This window comes from Megalobrama amblycephala, linkage group LG10 (genome assembly GCF_018812025.1).
Source record: "Megalobrama amblycephala isolate DHTTF-2021 linkage group LG10, ASM1881202v1, whole genome shotgun sequence".
Classification (NCBI taxonomy): Eukaryota; Metazoa; Chordata; class Actinopteri; order Cypriniformes; family Xenocyprididae; genus Megalobrama; species Megalobrama amblycephala.
Window position 1 is genome coordinate 22,383,123 of NC_063053.1, and position 21,777 is coordinate 22,404,899.

At 36.7% G+C, this 21,777-nt stretch overlaps 1 long non-coding RNA gene and 1 other non-coding gene across 9 annotated transcripts in view; both read left to right on the forward strand.

Moving 5' to 3' along the window:
• The window catches only part of LOC125277153, a 72,830-nt gene that overhangs the window by 5,476 nt on the left and 45,577 nt on the right, over window positions 1–21,777 (forward strand). The window lies entirely within an intron of this gene.
• Window positions 17,073–17,183, forward strand: LOC125277686. Its single transcript, XR_007186970.1, has one exon. It is a non-coding gene; the product is annotated as a U6atac minor spliceosomal RNA (small nuclear RNA).

The window sequence follows — 21,777 nt, forward strand, 5'->3', positions numbered from 1 at the left end:
AGATACATTCGTGTAATAGTGCATTTCATTTTTCTTTTTGCCCTGCAGAGAAAAACAAATGGCTATAAAACTTCTCTTTTACTAGTAATTTGGCTGATCATGGATCTCTTGCATAGTACTTTTGAAGAGACATTTGATGATTTTTTTTTTACATTAAAAAAAAAGTTGCACAGGATAGAACGTATTTTAGTGTAAATCCTTCATCAAACACATTAGACTTAAGAAATATTGCAAGATTTCTACCTTAAAATCTCTCTTACAACCTTGTAGTTTATTTAAAAAAGGACATAGTGACTGATTTTTTTAAAGCTTCATCCATTCATGTTTGTGTGCATGTGTGTGGATTTTTACTACCAGACCTCACTTGACTGAAACTAACAATATTTGTGATAGTTTTATTGTTAACGTGGCCTGTCACGATCATAAATTTTGTGCTGGCTATTAATTTGCGTACAATTAAGAATTTAATTTTGTTTGGTTCATGTCACTTACAGTGTAGGCTAAGTGCTTCCCACACATAGACTTTACTTGGGCGGGCCGCCCACGTATAATAACGGCCGCCCAAGTATATTCGGAGACACGTTTTTGCTTTTATTATTTTTATCCTCTTATACTTTTATATCCGCGCAAGATAATGAAACCATCCGCGATCGATTAACTAGTCGTTTCATACCTGCTCGTTATGTGTGCGTCAGAACTGTTTACTCCCGCTAACATTCAAACGGGCACTGCATTTTGCAAAGTCACAAGGGGGCGCTGTTGCGCATTCTACAAGCTCGCGCAACAGAGCTTCAGACTGCTTCAAAGTGATTCTCAATCAATGAAAAGCACACATTTATGCCAAGCGATTGCTAATGAACTCACGTTGATGAATTATTACAATGTCTACTTTATGGCCTTTATATAAAATGTTTTAGACGATTGTAAGAATCTGAAGGATCAGCCTGCAATAGTACAGACTTTTCAAAATAAGAGTCCCGGTGTATTTCGGGCTTGTTTATAATTAAAAGTCACACGCTAAGTTTTTTCTTTTTCTTTTGGGCATTATTGGTATTTTGGCTACACTATAAATTGTATTTAATTTGATTTCCATTTAATTCATAGTAAATTATTGTAGTCTCCCCCACAGAAAGAAAAGACTAAGAACATTATTTGACACATATATTATTCATTTTATAAATTTTACTTGTAAAATCTGTGTCCCATTCACTGAGAGAGACACTATATGACAGCAAGGAGAACATAGGAAAATGTGAACCATTTAAATGCTGTAATTTTGCATAATTTACAATGCATAATAATGCATAATATTAGTATGTAATTAAATGTAATATGTTATTTAATTAAAATTAATTTCAATGAATAAAAATGCTGTTGAAAATCACACATTGTTTGTTTGTCACATGTAGTAGACCATTTTTGTGCCATGGGTAATAGGAGGATTTTTCACCCGGCTACCACCGCAAGTATATTTCAAACCTGTGGGAAGCACTTAAGCGTAATACATTACTTTATTTCTTGGAATTGAATATTATATAATAATGAATATTATAATAAAATAGGCCTATATGATTTACTTTAATGCTGTGAAAATTAATATAATATAATATAATTAGGGATGCATGGTATATCGGCCACCATATCGGTATCGCCCGATATATGTTCATTTTTAATGTTATGGTTATCGGTCCGATAAGAAATTTTGGACGATATATTAATGCAGATTAAAAATGCATTATTGGTCCTTCAGCTGAGACACTTCAGATGCGCACTGTCCGCCATTATGGTTTTGAATTGCTTGAAATATGATTGAAATCACTTCAAAAAAGGAAAATACAGTTAAGTACAACATGTACAGCACAAGTCTGTCATATAGGCTACATAATATTATAATGAGAACATTACAATCGTGTGCTTGGGACATGGCTTTTAATGGTGATACTTTTATGTAATCTCTCAAGAATTATGTACAAATTTTGATTTTTGATTTATCGGCCAATATATCGATTATCGGCTTTTAAATATAAAGAATTATCGGTATCGGATGAAATTTTCATATCGGTGCATCCCTAAATATAATATAATACATTGCAGTCTGATTACATCCACAAAACTTTATTTCATCATATGAAGGAAGACCTTTGACTATCTTTGACAAAATGTGATTGAAATTTAAACTGCGGTTATCTCAGATAATTGCAAATGGGAATGACCATGATTAGATATGTTACATGGTACAGTTCTAAATAAACAGGCCTTCATGCTAGATACTTAAAATACAGTGAAATTTAGGTTGCAAGTAAATGGATGTGTGGTACAGGACACCATCCCTGAGGAGTTGTGATATGTGCGGTAAGGTCATGACTGTTTATCCAACCTTGAATTGGACAGGTGAGCTCCAGGGGGTGGCAGCAGCCACGTAACATTCCTCAGAGCTGTCAGTGCCGGGCAGTAAAGAAAGCACCCTCTGTCTGTCAGAGAAGGAAAAACAGATGGTGAGAAAGAGAGAGGTGCTGTAAGCCAGTAGTGGGTCATGACCCAAATTGGGTCAAAGGGCTGTTTTGATTGCAGGAACATAACAATGGTAAATGCAAACAATAACATTCAACTAATTAAATCAGGCATAGTTAGAATTGCAAATTAAATAAGCTTGTCAAGTTTTAAGGGTGTGTTCACATTTTTAGATAGGTTCTTTTGTCCAGACCAAAAAGAAAATTTAATCCCCATTTAATCCTGGTTCACTTAGTGTTCACACTGTCATTTTTAACATGTACCTGAAGATACAAAACAAAAGGCAGATTTTATGATGGAATTTACAGAACATCCAAAACAATGCCGTGTGCTGGGCTAAATGTGCTTGATATAGGTGCGTACATATCTGATGGTATTTTTACCAGCTGAGATCTCACAAAGAGCATATACAATGTGTAAAGTAGTTCCTCCATTGCACACACAAAGGAGATGGCTGTTCAGACACCTGTACCAAATGTAATGGGCAACATCGCTCTTATGACGAGAAAAAACAGCTGTCCTTGAGCATTCTGTCCTTTTTAGGCTTACGTTTTGACATCACATCCTGTTTTTGGTATGTTTAGATGTCTTTGGTGTTGAGTTGTGTTCATATTTCAGTCAGACTTTACCAGTTTATTTGTAAACGGGCCAAGAACCCCTGAAATGGTGGGTCTTGGTCTGCTTGTTTGGTGCACACCAGGCTTCTGATTGCAGCGTTTACCCTTATTCAAATGAACAGAGCATTTGCACTATAGTTCATTATAATAAAATTAAACCTGCCAAGGGAGAACACAATTTTAAAGGGATTTGAAAACACATATGTATTGTTGTTGACATCAAAAGCTGAATGTTGGTATGTTTGGCACAAATTCATCTGTTGCTTGGTAGAAGCTGTATTAAAGCTTTGTATTGGCCAATAGTGGATATGCTAATTTCCCCTGTTTTTTTCTTTAGGTTATCTTTGCTGTATATTATGTTCATTTGAAGATAATATTAAAAACGCTAATAATTTTAGAACACTGTTAAATGGAATCTTTAGCAAATCTTACTAATCATACTGTACAAATTATAATTTTGTGATACCCAAATTTAAAATGCTTGATTTTAGTTTTTTATGTGGACAAAATTGTATAGAACTTGGGATAATATATTTGCTCTGACCACCACATTGAATTAATAGCTTCCAGGAGCATGAAACTATTGAAATTCAACCCCAAAACCACCTTAAACTATAAAGACAACTTGTTTGAGTTTATTAATAAATTACTATTAGTAAATTAATATATTAATACATTTCAGTTTTTTATTGTGGTACAGGGTTGAGTTGCCTTGATGTTCACAATATAATCTAGGTCCTGAAGCAAAACCAGCTGAGAATTGCTGCAATGGTTCAAAGAAGGAATTCAAGTAGGGGAGGCAGTTTGCTGTAGTCTTATGATTAGAGTAAAGCAAAAGAAATATGGAGAAGGAAGAATTGTGAGACGTTAAGCAGAACGAGATAGAAATTGTGGAACAAATGAAATAAACGAGAGTGGAAGTGAATAGAGGGCTTATCATCTCACAGCTCTTTACATGGTCAGAGGGTCAGAAAAGTCTCTTGGCTGCTGTTTCCTTCCCAGCAGCTCTAATTAAGATCTCCAAAGCACATGACTCAATTATGATGAAGCAGGCGTTTATTATTGGGGAAAAAAAAACGCTTTGACTAATGAAAGTTTCAGGCAATATCCTGAGGCGCTTCCTCTCACTGTTTCTCTCGCTACCTCCTTGTGTTCTCTTTCTCTCTCTCATATCTTTTTCTTCTCTTGCTGTCAGTCAGTCAGCATCTTCGCCGCCCCTCTCTTCCTTAGCATTGCTGTTTTATCTCCTCCAACCTGCTTCTGCAGCAAGTCAGTCTCAGTTTGGCTAAACGGTGAGCAACGTCTATGTTAAGGCAGCCATGCTTTGATGCCTGTGTCTGTTACTGTATAGATAAAAATAGTTAGAAGTTTTCAGTCCGTACCCCAGATTATGGAAGCTAGTGCAGCTAAACATAATCAGAATAGTTTGCTTCTGTCTGTTTTCCCCAGTGTAATTCAATTAGTATTTGCAGGGTTTAAATAGAGTGTATCTAGAAGACATACTTGCACTAGACAGTCAAACGTACAATATCAATGTATAGACCCCTTCTAAAAAGTCAACTTTATTATGTATGTACATTTTTTTTTTAGATGTACAAAACATTATCAATCATCTGTTTAGGTTTATAGGGTTCATAGATTTATTTGATTTATAAGAAATGAGATTGTTAAAGGGTTAGTTCACACAAAAATGAAATTTCTGTCAATAATTACTGTGAGACCTTCGTTCATCTTCAGAACATGGATTAAGATATTTTTGATGAAATCCGAGAGGTATCTGAACCACACATAGGCTGCAATGCCATTGCACCTTTTGAGGTGGAGAAAGGTAGTAAAAACATTGGTAAAATAGCCAATGTGACTACAGTGGTTCAACCTTAATGTTATGAAGCGACGAAAATACTTTTTGTGCGCAAAACCAAAACAAAAATAATGACTTTATTCAACTATTTGAACTGTTGTAATACGTACATTGATGTAGTAACTCAGTGCAGGCTTCCTTGTTTACGTCCAAACGCCGACTCAGTATTGGCCGAAGCATGAAGCATGCATGTGATGCTGACGAAGGAATCGGCCAATAATGAGTCGGCGTTCGGACGTAAACAAGGAAGCCTGCACTGCACGAAGATGAACGAAGTCTATGAAGGTGTGGAACAATATGAGGGTGAGTAATTAATGACAGAAATTTCATTTTTGGGTGAATTAACCCTTTAATGTTACACCATCAACAATGTGATTCACACTTGTCATACTAAGTCCACCATGCAAAAACTAGTAAACTATAAATTAAAAGTTTGATTTTCTCCATTTGATTTGTAAATTTGCCATTTAAATGGTCTTTAGATAAAGTTTTACCAATAATTAAGATTTAGCTGAGTCACTAAAAGTTTGAGGTTTTTAGTTTTACCTTTAAAGGTGCCCTTGAATGAAAAATTGAATTTATCTTGGCATAGTTGAATAACAAGAGTTCAGTACATGGAAAAGACATACATTAAGTTTCAAACCCCATTGCTTCCTCTTTCTTATGTAAATCTCATTTGTTTAAAAGACCTCTGAAGAACAGGCGAATCTCAACATAACACCGACTGTTACGTAACAGTCGGGGTGTACGCCCCCAATATTTGCATATATGCCAGCCCATGTTCAAGCATTAGACAAGGAAAGGCAGTATTAACGTCTGGATCTGTGCACAGACAAGGTAAGCAAGCAAGAACAACAGCGAAAAATGGCAGATGGAGCAATAATAACTGACATGATCCATGATAACATGATATTTTTAGTGATATTTGTAAACTGTCTTTCTAAATGTTTCGTTAGCATGTTGCTAATGTACTGTTAAATTAGGTTAAAGTTACCATCGTTTATTACTGTATTCACGGAGACAAGAGAGCGTCGCTATTTTCATTTTTAAACACTTGCAGTCTGTATAATTCATAAACACAACTTCATTCTTTATAAATCTCTCCAACAGTGTGTAATGTTAGCTTTAGCCACAGAGCATAGCCTCAAACTCATAGAGAATCAAACGTAAACATCAAAATAAATACTTTACTCACATAATTCGAAGCATGCATACAGCATGCATGACGAACATCTTGTAAAGATCCATTTGAGGGTTATATTAGCTGTGTGAACTTTGTAAATGCGCTGTAATATAGTAGAGAGCTCGTGAGGCAGGGGGCACGCGATTTAAAGGGGCGGCGACTGAAAAAAATCAGTGTATAGTTAATGATGCCCCAAAATAGGCAAATGGGGTAAAAAAAATCCAAAAAAAAATCTATGGGGTATTTTGAGCTTAAACTTCACAGACACATTCAGGAGACACCTTAGACTTATATTACATCTTGTGAAAAAGCATTCTTGGGCACCTTTAATTTATTTAAACAAAATGGAATAGAATTTTGTATAAGACATTTATCAGTTATAGGCCATAATTATATCTCCAGTATATATTTAAAAGTTTTACATTTTAGAAGCTGTCCATACATTCATATTGTACATATCAAAGTGTAACGAAGCATCCAAAAAATGTGTTTGTAGACAGAAAGTTCATGTGCCTTATTTTGAGGGGACACCATTCGCAGTCCTGTCTCAATTTGGTGGCTTAGGCAAGATAAGACATGACCATGGACAAAACAAAACAAAACATGAAACCACAGCTTCATAAGTGTAAGATTTGATAGTCTTTTGGAACAGCTTATGTCAGAGTTTCAATCCCAACATAGCACTACTTGAACTGCTTGAACTTGACTTCTCTGGCTTGGTTGCCATTTGTATTGCTATCTATTTTGTTTTTTCATCCTTGTATTTTGACTCTAAGATATTATAATGTGTATTCAACTATAGATGGACACTTTTTGATCAAGATTCTTCCTTCTTTGTCATGTCTGATTTGATCCCAGTAAATCTCCTCTCCATCAGTGTTTGATGGTTTTTGGGGGGTTTTCAGGTTCACTCCCCAAATCCTTTTTTACTAAAAACAGAAAGTATTTGTCATGACTGCCTGCTTGCTTCATGGCCCGTATTACACAACATCTTTGCTGGGATCTAGTGAGTGATGCTGAGCTCTGATGCCCCTTTCTGTAGTCCATCCAAGGCTGCAGCCATCTATAAACTATTGGGATTGGAAGACTGCCCTTCTCCGGAACAACAGTCCTGTGATGGTGCCTGCCATCAGGGTATTGATGCATGGACTCCAGGAAACTCACCTCAGTGACTGGTAGTAATGTATTACTGTTGGCAGGCAGAGTGTACATACAGCTTTCAGGAGATAGATGGCTGTTTGCAAAGGCCAGTGGGGCTGTAGACAGGATGGATCAGCGTTTCAGTCTGCCGGGAAGGTGTCTTAAAAGAGATGGGGAAAATGCAATTGAGAAATAGCAGGTTAGGTGCTGCACGGTCAGAAGTGTGACAGGAGTCATTTGGGGAGAGGAGGAGGAAGATTTTGCTGAAATAAGTATATGAAGGTCATGGACAGTGTCGGAAACAAACTTTTTTGTTATAAAGGGATAATATTTTCTCCCTGAAATTGATTTTTACCTTTACAAAGGCATATTGAACCTAAGTTGTAATTGTTTAACTGTTGAAAAAGTACTATTTTCATGCACACATTTGATTTAAGTTGCTTTGTGGTTTTTCTTAGTTGTGGTTCTTGAATATTCAATTATGTGGTTCTTACATTACATATTGCATATATCAGAATCGGAATTGTGATTATTAATGAGAATGAAATCTGAATGTATTAATGAGGAATCTGTTGGGTTTAAAAATTGTGCAATAACGAGCAAATGCATGAAAAGGATTCAGTTTTTTTGATAGCAAATCATCTGGAAAAATCAGATAATGTCATCCCACACCTTATCTTTCTCACAAATCCCTTTGGAAGCAAGGATGTTTACTGAAAGCCAGTCCTCATTTGCATATCTTGTCATTTATCATCTCAACAAAGAGGTGTCAAAGAACATCACATCAAGCCTTTCTAACAATTTCATCAGTGAAAATGGCTTTCAGAAGTGTCTGTCTTTAGTAAGCCTACCATGTAATACTGATTCAGAATGTAAGACATGGAAGTCTCAGTGGCTCTGTTTCGCCATCATGTTATTCCAACAACTGTGTTTGTGCACTAGTTTAAAAATATAGATCAAAAAAGGCCATGGATTAGGCTTTGCCTGTGAGACCTGTCCTTGATGTAGAAGCATATCTGTCTCCAATCCGGCTACATATTCCCTGACTTTCAACTAAATATTTGCATCCAAGCTCTAGTTTCTGTTTTCTCTGAAAAAGTGTGGTTTCAGTCATACATATTTTGGGAGCGTTTCACCTGAAGCTAATGGAAATCCTTTTAAAACATGCAGGAAAGGCAGGCAGAACCACACAGAAACATTTTCTGACCAAGATTAGATTATCGTCGACAAATTCCAGAGCACACATTTAAAAAATTAAACAGCCCATTCTGTTCCTCTGAGGCCATCTTAAAACTATCATGGGAGTCATGCAACTGAAATAAGAAAACAATGCAGTGAAGACAGAAAATCTCACAAATGTCAAAAAATATAGACAGAGATGGCTGATTTAATTGAATATGTCAGCAAGTCAGCAAACTTTCTTTTGACTATTGGCATACAAATCTGTTGTGCAGCTTATTCTTTCCAAGAACTGCCAACTTAGAAAAAAAAAGGCCTATCTACCCATAAGCGGACAATCACAGTTTAAGTATTAGTTCACTTTAAAATGAAATTTACCCCAATATTTACTCACCCTCAAGCCATCATAGGTGTATATGACTTTCTTCTTTCTGATGAACAAAATCAGAGTTTTATTAATAAATATCCTGACTCATCTAAGTTTCATAATGACAGTGAATGGGAAACAACGAGTATGAAGCTCAAGAAAGTGCATCCATCTGTAGGACCAAAATTATCAGGTTTCTACGGAACTGGCTGGGCCTACCTCGAAGCCTGAGCAGCATCACTCTGTATGGCCAGAACAACAAGCTGAAGCTCCCCATCAGCAGTCTGAATGAGGAGTTCAAGGTAGGCCGTGCCAGGGAGGTGTTGCATGCAATACAGAGAGTCACAAGACCCGAAGGTCTGCTGGGATCGAGGTGAGGACAGGGCGGAAGTGGAGGGCAGCAGAGGCGGTGGATGTGGCTGAGTCACGGCTATGGCACAGGGCACTGATAGGAGCAGTGACTCATGGAAGAGCTGGCCTGGGTAACGGCACAACATCTCGTTACAACAAGGCACAGGGGAAGGACAGGAGATTACTGGTGCAGCAAGAGGTGCGGGTAGCAGTAGAGGAGGAGCAGGTCAGCAGGATGGTTGGAATGCGGCAGCAGGGAGCCTGGACAAGATGGGAGCATGCAGTGGACCGTAGAGTCTCATGGGCAGAGCTGTGGAAAGCAGACCCCCATCGCATACGGTTCCTGATCCAGGCTGTATACGATGTACTACCGAGCCCATCCAACCTGTTCAGCTGGGGATTGGTGGAGTCACCTGCATCAGCCTGCAGCCTCTGCCTAAAGAGGGGAACCCTGGAGCACATCTTCAGCTGCTGTCCGAAGGCCCTGGGCGAGGGTCGCTACCGTTGGCGCCATGACCAAGTTCTGAAGGCCATACCGAATACCATCAGCTGTGGAATTGGCCACTGTAAGCACCTCCGCCCAGTGAAGAACACCATTGCTTTCGTCCGGGCTGGGGAGAAGCCACCATTAGCTGCCAGGACCACCTTATCTGGCCTGCTAGCAACAGCATGAGACTGGGAGTTGAAAGTTGATCTGGGGAAGCAACTGAAATTCCCAGAAGCTGTCCCCACCTCAGCATTGCGGCCTGACATGCTACTCATCTCAGAGACGTCCAAGCAGATCATTCTCTTGGAACTCACTGTACCCTGGGAGGACCGTATCGAGGAGGCCAATAAGAGGAAGAGGGCAAAATATGCTGAGCTAGTGGAGGAGTACCAGAACAATGGGTGGCGAGCCCATCAAGGTGGGATGCAGAGGGTTTGCTGGACAGTCTCTCTGCAGGGCCTATAACATCCTGGGCATCATAGGTATGCTGGCCAGTCTCTCTGCAGGGCCTATAACATCCTGGGCATCATAGGAGCCAGTAAGCGAAGGGCCATCAAGGAGGTCACGGAGGCAGCATAAGTTGCCTCAAGGTGGCTGTGGATAAGGAGAGGAGAACCATGGGTGGGGTAGGGCTACCTGGACACAAGCTGGGGCCTGATCAACCCCAGCTGGGTCGCCTGGGTGAGAGTGTATGATGCTTGAAAGACCTGAAACACTCAGTGACCCCAGGTAACATCACTGATGATGTGTCCAGGTTGCATCGAGTCGATGTATGTTACAAGCTCAAATTAAATAATTTATAGGGAATTATAAAGAGTCATTTAGTTTAGTTTGACAGAGCAACTGAATCCTCCAGCGTTCATCTGCTCGGATCGTAATAAGCTCTTGTAGCTGATGTGAAAATCCAACTATCGTGAAAACACTAATTAATAGCTCAGTTAATTTTTAAGATCGACAGTTTAAGACATTAAATTTTACAAGCACATAATACAAGACACTTTCTTTTAAAAACTACAAGAGACTTTATTTATTCTAAACTAATCTGACACAAACGCACACACACACAAACATTCATACACATTGCAGAAAGAAAGGAAATGAGAGAGAAAGTTTTAAGAGAGAGGATGAAATGATGAGCAGGATTTCTAGCAAAATATGCACTTCAAAAGACCTGACCTGAACGAACCATGAATCATTAATTTAAATGCACCAGTTCAGCTTTAGAATCTGGAGGTACTTGCTTGTCGAGTCGACTTTAAATGGGAAACTCCTTGTTGGCGTGGAGAGAAGGGTTTTCCGAGTCGATGATTTGCTGCAGAATCTTTTCAGGTCTGGATGGTGGTTATGTAAAAACCAATCACGTTTGAGCGTGCTGGCAAAATGAAAGGAAATCTTTTGTCGTGGCTGGAGTTAAAGTTGAGGCAGCAAAAGTCGTTGGTTAAACTTTGCGGCAAACTTAGAACACAAGACTCTAAACAAAAAGAAAGTTAAGTGAAAGAAACTAAAATTTAGTGAAAATTGGATGGCTTGAATGAGCTGCTGGTCTGTCCTTTGAGGAAAAGAGATTTAAAATCATATCAGATACGAAATACTTTCATTCAACCATTCAATAGTTACACAGTTATATGAGTTGTGGGTGTTCTAAAACATAACTGGTCACATGTAGCATGTGTAGACATGATATAAAATTTATGCAGTTAAAAGATGTTTGATAAGTCCATTTCAAATTGTTTGGAACAATATGATGCAGTTTTAGTTGTAGAACAGTCTTTGTGGGTTTTTCTGTAAAGTTAGGTCACTTAGAGAAACAGGCCTGCATTGTCTCTGTCTCTTTTGATCTGGAGATCAAAGACTCTTTATCTTCTTTTCGACCATTTGATTTTTCACCTCTCCTTCAGTCAGGAAATATGGGTGCCATAAAAGTACCTAGCAGGGTTTTTTTCTGTAGACGGACTGGATTCTCTGGACTAGATTCTCTGAGTTTGGGTTTCTGGAATTATGTTTTGAAAGAATCATCTGAATGATTAATTTGCCTGGTTCATCCACAGTTCCGACAATATACAATATGGTGCGATAAACCTAAAATAAATAAATAAACTAACGTTTAACAAAGGGCGCAGCTTGCACAGTCTACTTCTCCTTGATTGTCTCGTTAAGATGACACTGAAGTGCGTTCCAAAAGAAGAGTTTTTTTGACCCCTACACCCTTCATCCCTTCGAAGCTCTCACTCTGGAGGGTAAACCCTTTGAAGGGATTAGGGCATAGGGATGAGCCCTTCCGAATGGAACGCAGGGGGGGACTCAGTCTTTTGATCGAGATATACTTAAAAGTAAATTAATAAAAGTATAGTATAAAAGTACATAATTTGAAAATATTTATTTATAAAGAAAACAGATATATTCCTAATTTTGAGTATCTGAATTTTAGTGTAGGCTAGTCCACTGGTAGTGTACATAGGAATTTAATTCAAATTTACTTCACTCTTTCCTCACCATTGACTGAATTTTCAGGCTATATGGTAGGGGGCGCTGTTACGCATCTTCTGAAAGATTACAGAATCTCCGAATCAAAATGCAGGAGAAGAAGAAGCTGAAACAAGCGATAGATTACTCACGCAAATGTAATATAACGTGATCATCAAACATTAAACAGCATATAAATCAAAACTGCCAAACATTACTGAATGAGGACTATGAAGCTTTGGGGGTGTTTATGGACTCGATCTACTCCACCTGTGTTTGGTCATCGTTCTGAATCCCATCCGGACATAGTATTTGACAAAAATGCAATTTTCTCAGATTTTTGTTAAAATGTTTCCTTTTTTTTTTCTTTTTCTTTTTTTAAAGGAAACTTAACCACATTTAAGTGTTGATAAAAAAGGATTCATGAAGCTAGAATAAAATGTTTTTAAAATGGAAAGAGTTAAAGTACAGTTAAAGGTATATTTCAAGTATAAAAAAAAATACCTAAATAGGAACATGGTAGTAAGTGCAAAAATAGTGTGATGTTATGTTCACTTAAAGAAAACTTACAAGTATACTTGCATTAAACTAGTAGTTTACTGAGAGTATATTTCAAAGTGTACTTTTATATGCTAAAAATGTACTACTAGTATTAAAATAGTAAACCACTAGTATACTTATAAGTTCACTTGTAGTAGATACAGTACAAATGAGAAATGTAGCTGTGAACTAGTTGTGTACTTAAAGTTTACTACTGTTACACTTATAGAACACATAAATGTATACTTAAGTTGGGACAATTTAGTCCTAAGCAGTATTAAATTTGGACACTTACAAGTTTATAGTACATTGATACTAGTATACTTAATAAAGTATACTTACATACATATTTGATAAAATGAACTTGAAGTATACTTCTTTTTCGTAAGGGAACTTGTTAAATATAAAAAATTCTTACACAATGGATTGCTTCGCTTCAGAAGGCCTTTATTAATTCCCCAGAGCCATGTGGAGTGCGTTTATAATGGATGGATGCATTTTCTTGAGCTTCATAATCGTTTCCCGTTCTCTGCCATTATAAATCTTGGATGCAATATTCATTAATATAACTCTGATTGTGTTCATCAGAAAGAAGAAAGTCATATACACCTATGGCTTGAGGGTGAGTAAATCTTGGGGTAATTTTCATTTAAAAGTGAGCTAATCCTTTATGGGTTTATTAAATTATGGGGCACATTCAGATAGGGCAACATGGAACCTCTGGATAAACCCATGTGGCTTTGTCTGAAATAGTAGAAAGACTTTCAACTATTTGCCACAAACTTTGGTAAATCCCATGAATAATAAATCCCAGAGGTTGCATAACAACAGGAGGTCAGAATGTAACTGGTGATTTCAGCCATCTCTTGCCATGTAATGCATAATATTTGGACTGACTGTGAGTGGTACTTGAATAGGCCTTAGGCTGAGATTAAAAATGTTATGTCTCAAACTCAGTATGTAGCTGCAAACCACAAACATAGATTATAATAGGCCTATGTATGACACATTCTTAAAGGGTTCTTCCTTTGTGTTCCACAGAAGAAAGAAAGTCATATGGGTTTGGAACAACGTGAGGCTGAGTAAATAATGACAGAATTTTCATTTTGGGTGAAGTGTTCCTTTAAGATGCATGCATATGATAAATACAAGAATAATCACATTAACGTAACTGTGAGTGGGCGCAGGTGATACCTTGAGATTTTCTGCTATTTTCATGAAGTGGCAGAAATGAGTCATTTGCATTGATTTGGAGCAGTCTGGTTTGGGGACCTTGAAGAAATGCACATAGCCTTTTCAACATTAAGAAACGTTTGAATGGAAATCCATATCTAAGATGCTGCATAGGACAAGTCTTTGAGGTTTTGTATGAAATTTCTTTGTCAAGGGAAAAAATGGATTTCATCACCCAAGTATATTCATGGTTATGATCAGTCAATGTAGTTCATATTTATTCAAGCTTCATCCATGTGTAAGAGTGCTGGTCCAAAAGAAGTGCCAGTAGGTGACCCTGAGGAGCCCAATCTCGTTTAATCTTTGTTCTAGTGTGCATCTGGACAAGCAGACTCTCCTTCAGAGTTGTGTTTCATGTGGCGTCAGTCCCACAGAGACCCACACAGAACAATCAATGCAGGAAAAGCTCTCAGAACTGAGGAAAGTTAATGGCCCTGCCTTGTTCAGCATCAGATATGATCAATATAACAAATGAGTACAGTTAAGACTTTCCACCATATCAGACGCTCATAGAAAATAAGCACTTTGTTTAAGCTGTTTTAATATTAATGTTTAGTTTCTCATAAATTTCAATGTTAAAGGAATCTTTCACCTCAAAATAAAAAATCTGTCATTTGCTCACTCTTGTGTCAATCCAAACCTGTATTGACTTTCTTTCATAGCTCATGAAAGGAAAACTTTAGCAGAATCTCTGCTGTGCTGGCTTTTCATACAGTGAACAAGAATGGGAATATCATAGGTGACTAGAGCTCCAAAAACACCATCAGGGTATAATATAAAATTCTCTTATGATCACCTGGGCTGCATTTATTTGATCAAAAATACCGTAAACAGTAATATCGTGAAATATTATTACAATGTGAATGTCATGTATTCCTGTGAAAACTGGAGTAATTGCTGCTAAAAATTCAGATTTGCCATCAGTGTCACATGATTTTTTAGAAATCATTCTAATATGCTGATTTGCTGCTCAAGGAACATTTCTTCAATATTAAAAAGTCTTTACATTCACTTTTGGTCAATTGAATGTTTTTGCTCAAGGAAAGTAATTTCTTACTGACCCCAAACTTTTGAACGGTATATATGTCACAATTTATTATGATGTGGTAAATTTAAATATGGTGGAATGCTTAAAGGGTTAGTTCACCCAAAAATGAAAATTCTGTCATTTATTACTCACCCTCATGCCGTTCCACACCCATAAGACCTTCGTTCATCTTCGGAACGCAAATTGAGATATTTTTGTGGAAATCCGATGGCTCCATGAGGCCTGCATAGCCAGCAATGACATTTCCTCTCTCAAGATCCATAAAGGTACTAAAAACATATTTAAATCAGTTCATGTGGGTACTGTGTTCAATATTAATATTATAAAGCAACGAGAATATTTTTGGTGCGCCAAAAACCCCCCAAAATAACAACTTATATAGTGATAGCCGATGTCAAAACACTGCTTCAGGAAGCTTCAGAGCATAATGAATCATCGTGTCGAATCAGCGGTTCGGAGTGCCAAAGTCACGTGATTTCAGCAGAATGGCTGACCGTGTTGGTTTGACATGCGATCCGAATCATGATTCGACACGCTGATTCATTATGCTCCGAAGCTTCCTGAAGCATTGTTTTGAAATCGGCCATCACTAAATAAGTCGTTATTTTGGGTTTTTTTGGCGCACCAAAAATATTCTCATCACTTTATTATATCAATATTGAACCACTGTACTCACATGAAGAGATTTAAATATGTTTTTAGTACCTTTTAGTACCATTGCTCCCTATGCAGACCTCATGGAGCCATCGGATTTCAACAAAAATATCTCAATTTGCATTCCGAAGATTAACAAAGGTCTTACGGGTGTGGAACGGCATGAGGGTGAGAAATAAATGACATTATTTACATTTTTTGTGAAATAACCCTTTTAAAGGGGACCTATTATGCCCCTTTTCACAAGATGCAATATAAGTGTCTGGTGTCAAAATGTGTTTGTGAAGTTTCAGCTCCAAATACTCCACAGATTATTTATTATAGCTTGTCAATATGTGAGCAAAAACACGCCGTTTTTGTGTGTGTCCATTTAAATGCAAATGAGCTGCTGCTCCCTGTCCGCTTTCCAAAAGAGAGCATAACTTTAACAGCTCACATTTTAGTTGCTCATACACAGCCAAAATGACAATTTTCAGTAATGGTATTCAGCCTTACATTGTTCAAAACGAGTCGGACACTGATGGAGAGACTCAGGAAGAAGTTACAACTTTTATAATGCAACTGGACGTTTCTGAATGGTTAGTGCTTGTCTGTCCAGCCAACGACAGAACAGTTAGCATGCTTTGCTCTAACTTTTGCCATGCCATTAGAACTGATACACCGTTTTCACTTGATGACAGTGCCGTGAGTGGAAAGGTGCAGATTAAGTGATGGTAATATTATAACAAGATCCCCTTCCTACGTCCCAAGAGTGAAATCTGTGCGGCTTGTTTTTTCACATGCTTGCAGAGAAAGGTTTGCCAAAACAAAATTACTGGGTTGTGCTTTTTCACATTTTCTGGGTTGGTAAATGCATCGGGGGACCCGATAACACTTAAACACGAAAAAAATCAGATTTTGATGATATGTCCCCTTTAATGTTTCAAAAGATGTGTAGTTAAACAACTTCTGAACTCTAAAGAGTCACCTGAGAATAGACTTTCAAATTGAATAGCTATATATTAAGTTGATACTCAAACATCATCTTAATCTAAAGATTTATTGTTTTGTATCAAGGAAAGTTAAAATAATAGTTTCAGCAAGGTCAGCCTTTTCAAACACCAGACAAAGTGCTAAAAGCACAAGTGCAAAAACCTGTTCGTGTTGTGTTGCACTTTACGCGAGTTCACTGATGGCAAGGCAGCTTGTGACGGATAACAAGACAGCTCAGACACAGGGGACTGGACTGGGATCAGTTTGGACAGATCATCAGAGGTGAGATGTGTAGGGAGACGGGTGACAGTCTCAAAGCCTGGGGTTACTGGATTGAGTGACAGGATTGTGTCACCTCCCCCAACACATAACAAACTCTCGCCTTCTAATTGGCATGAGGTGTCAGAGATGTTGACCATCACCATTATCATTTTCATTTCGAATCAGATGCTCCATCAATGCCCTGGCGTTAAAAGGAGAGAAGGTTAGCACTCCACTTGACAAGGATGGAAGAGGTTCTATTGACCTTCTTCAACACACATACGGTTAAAGCATTGCCTACTGTCTTACCATGTTTGGGGTGGTTGTGTAGTGGTTAAGGCTCAGGGCTGGAGGTTTCCATTTGTGGTACCATTGTGGTGGCTCATATTGGCCCATATTGGATATTTAATTGTGCACACTCATCCTCCCATTTGAAATACATTTGAAATAGTTTTGCTGTCATCTGTAGCTGACTTATAGGTTACATAACACACAGTTTCGCCCAGTCTCATGTTAATCTTGAGTACCTATAGAGAAGTATAGCATATCTTCATATCTCCGAAGACTCTTTAGTTTTATCAGATTTATAAAAGACATAAGCACACATGAACTCTGAAGTAGTGTATTTGGCACAGAAATACTCCATCATACGTCCAACTAATTTTTTGAAACTATTGGAATCCAGCTCTTTAACAGTGTAAATAAGTCAGAATGCATGAAATAGCATTAGACCCCCCCACCCCCCCCCCCCCCTTTCCACTTAAAGTTAATGTATAGTGGCACTAATAATTTAATAGTCAAGTCAAGTCACCTATTTTTATATAGTGCTTTTTACAATGCAGATTGTGTCAAAGCAGCTTTACAGTGAAATGTAATCTTTAGTAAATATAATATGTAATCTTTAGTAAATCTGAAGATTAATATCCATTTTGTACTGTACATTATAATATTGTGATGCCTAAATTCACATTGTACCATTTAAAATCGTGAATCTCAGCCTTTTTGACTTAAAGGCACCCTGTTGTCAAACACAATATTTGAAGGCCAGCCTCCATATACTGTATGCCATATATGAAGATATTCTGGTATTTCTCCTGTGTTTGACAAAGCTGCTAGTTTTTGAGGTTTTTTAATTAACCACAATTCAATATTTGATTCTAAAATTTATTTTATGTATTCCATAACTGTATGTTTTTAAATAGAAACAGTAGTTATTTAGGTAAAATACGAATATGATTTCAGTTAACATCTTGATTTTGTTTTTCTTTTTAATCTATATTAGAATTAGATTATTTTAAGTAATCATTTATTAATTCAAATAAATTGAAGTCATCCTGCAGCCCCCTTGGACGTTTACTGAGGTCCCCTCGTTGAGAACCACTGAATAAAAATGATTGACTTTAATGTTCTTTTTGAATTTATATAGAAAAAGTAGAATTTACAATCTTAATATTAGCCCCAATGTGAAAATAACAATTATATTTATAAATTAAAAAAGAAAATCTAATTTTGGCTGATAACCAATATGATGATAAAAATAAACAGCATTAAACAGATACATTTTCACAAAAAATAAAATAAAAACACCACATAAGTATAGTCAAAAGTGATTAAAAAATATTCTGCAAAATGCAGCTATAAGGATTGAAGATATAAAGACATTATAAACATTATAATAATTTTCATGTAAAAAAAAAAAGAGTGAGAGAGTCAGCTATGATGTCTGAATAGTTTATAACCGGTTCATCACTGAACTGTATGAATGAACAGGTTCAAAACAAATCAGACTTTTCAACATCTCATCTGATCTGATGATCTTTATTTGAGTGTGCTTAATCATTAATTAAGGCTACATACTGTGTGACAAAATTAGTTTTGTGGCACAACACAATATGGCTTGTAACAAATACCCTTTTAATAGAATAGCTGCACTAATTTGAAAACAAATGAATTGTCACACTACTGAAAAATAGTTTGCAGCATCACTGCTTTTATTGTGAAACATGAGAGTCGTGGAAATATTCTCTTTTTTCTCATTATTATGCATGCCTTTTAAGCAGTTTTAGTAAAAAAAAAAAAATGAAATTCAGCTCAGGGACTACTAAGAGCACTGATAACACAAGGCTTGACACGAGTCATAACAGATGAATTTTTACTACAGTTACTGTGGGGTCTTCTTTGACCTCTATTTGTTTGCCGCAGTACCCTGAAACCCCTTGGTGGCCTCCTGTGGGAAATAACCCAGTGAAAATGAACAGAGTGAAGTACAGCATTGAATACGCTATGTGATTTAAAATACCCAGTGGCTGCCTCTGGAAACAGTCATTTGTGAGTGGTTGCATAACAGACACGACAAATGAATACGATTTAAAAGCTTTTTAGAGCTCTAGTATTGGTTTATTAGCCTTAACTGCTCTTCACCGCTGCCGTGGATATGAGCTACACAGGAAGTACTTGATGCAGCAAATAACAGCTCTCATTTTAAGGTCATTGGTCCTGATGGATGTTGCAGGAAAGCAGAGATTTTTTTGTTTGTTTGTTTTTGTTGGTCGGTTTCATCTAGCAAAAACATTTGAAAATGTGTGTGCCACTAAGCAAAAAAGTCACTTTCCTTTCCTTTATCATTTTAATGGCTTTATAATGGCCAAATTCAGCACTCGACGGCCGGGATTATTCAAATTCCTGGCTGAATGTCCCTGGGGGTCATTGATGCCCTTGAAACAGTGGCTGTTGAGTCCACTGGCCGAAAGTGAGTGTCTTTGAGAGATCCTCATTTTCATAACACCAAAAGTTAGAAACAATCTAGCTACTTCAGCATGATTGCCCATCCTTATCCGGCAGGTGTGTAATTGGCTGTATGTACGGCTCTGGGATGTTGGTATAGGAGCAGTGTCTGTAGTGCTGCTCAGGCTAATTGGATCTTTAGCCTTCAGGAGTCTTGATGACTATCCAAGCAGGACAAGGGGCATTGGTTTAGTATAATCCTGTTGCAGTCATTCATGCCCAGTGATGAGAAGACAAGAAAAAGCAGTTAGGTTTATTTTCCAATAAAGGCTTTTCTGTTCATGTTTTTAGCCATCACAGAAGATGAGGGTTAATGTGTCATGCTTGTTTTTATAAATCCCTTTTGCTGTTGCATATATTACATTATCAACAAAATCCTAAGCATTTGTTCAAGGTGTTGTGCATGGTTATATTTTTTTGACTGGATAAGACAATAACTTCCGGCAGACCGCCTTCCGTCTTCAACTTACGAAAAAAGCATAACTGATGTTGCGTAAGTTATGTTTTTTTCATAATTTGAATACGGAAGGTGTGGGATGTAGAGTAAGCATTTTGAACTGTGAGAGTTTTACACTTTCTTCGTAAGTTGAATACGGAAGGCGGTGTGATGGAAGTTAGATATTTTACTTTATAAATTGTTAAATATGGATAGTTTTCTTACACAAACGCATCGCTTCACTTCACTTCAGAAGGCCTTTATTAACCCCCCGGAGCCGTGTGGAGTCTGTTTATGATGGATGGATGGATGCACTTTCTTGAGCTTCATACTTGTTGGTCCCGTTCACTGCCATTATAAAGCTTGAACACATCAGGATATTTATTACTATAACTCTGATTGTGTTCATCAGAAAGAAGAAAGTCATTTACACCAAGGATGGCTTGAGGATGAGTAAAGGTTGGGGTAATTTTCATTTTAAAGTGAACAAATGCTTTAACACACTTTGCTGTCTTTAAATAGTTTTCTTTTAATTGTTCACTAAAAATGCTGAAATATTTTTGGATTACAGTGGCTGACTCTTAGTGTTGTTAACTTGTTATTGTTAACCAAAAACTATTAAAAATCATTTTATTAATTGTAATGTGGTGAAATAAAATAAAATAAAATAATTTAAAAAATAGAAGAAAAACTTAAACTTAAGCCCTAGGGCAGGACTAGTTGTCTAAACAATATTTGAGTTACAATTCTTATGACCTGTTATCTACGGAAGAGGATTAGGGCCAAGCAATAATGAAAAAATAAAACCATCTCGAGATTAAAGTTGTTAAATTTCGAGAAAAAAGTTGAGATAAAATGTTGAGAATAAACTTGTTAAATTTCGAGAAAAAACTCGTTAAATTTCGAGAAAAAAGTCGAGATAAAATGTTGAGAATAAACTTGTTAAATTACGAGAAAAAAACTCGTTAAATTTCGAGAAAAAAACTTGTTAAATTTCAAGAAAAAAGTTGAGATAAAATGTTGAGAATAAAGTCATTCAATTACGAGAAAAAAGTCGTTAAATTACGAGAACAAATTCGTTAAATTATGAGAAAAATGTTAAATTTTGAGAAAAAAGTCTAGATAAAATGTTGAGAATAAAGTCATTAAATTACGAGAAAAAAGTCGTTAAATTATGAGAACAAATTCGTTAAATCTTGAGAAAAATGTTTAAATTTCGAGAAAAAAGTCGAGATAAAATGTTGAGAATAAAGTCATTAAATTACGAGAAAAAAGTCGTTAAATTACGAGAAAAAAGTTGTTAAATTACGAGAACAAATTCGTTAAATTATGAGAAAAATGTTAAATTTAGAGAAAAAAGTTGAGATAAAATGTTGAGAATAAACATTAAATTATGAGAAAAAAGTTGTTAAATTGCGATAACAAATTAGTTAAATTACGATAACAAATTCGTTAAATTACGAATTTGTTCTCATAATTCAACGACTTTTTTTTAATTTGGACAGGATTAGATTAGAGGACTGTTGAGTTTGCCAAAAAACAGTACATATTAGAGTATTAGCATTGGCTTGTACCAAGTGAATGTAATAGAAAGTGTAAACAACATGCAGAGACATTACAATGATAAAGGAGACATCAGCGTCAATGAGTAATTGATAATTGCAGCCATGCAGCAGTAGAGAACTGTGAG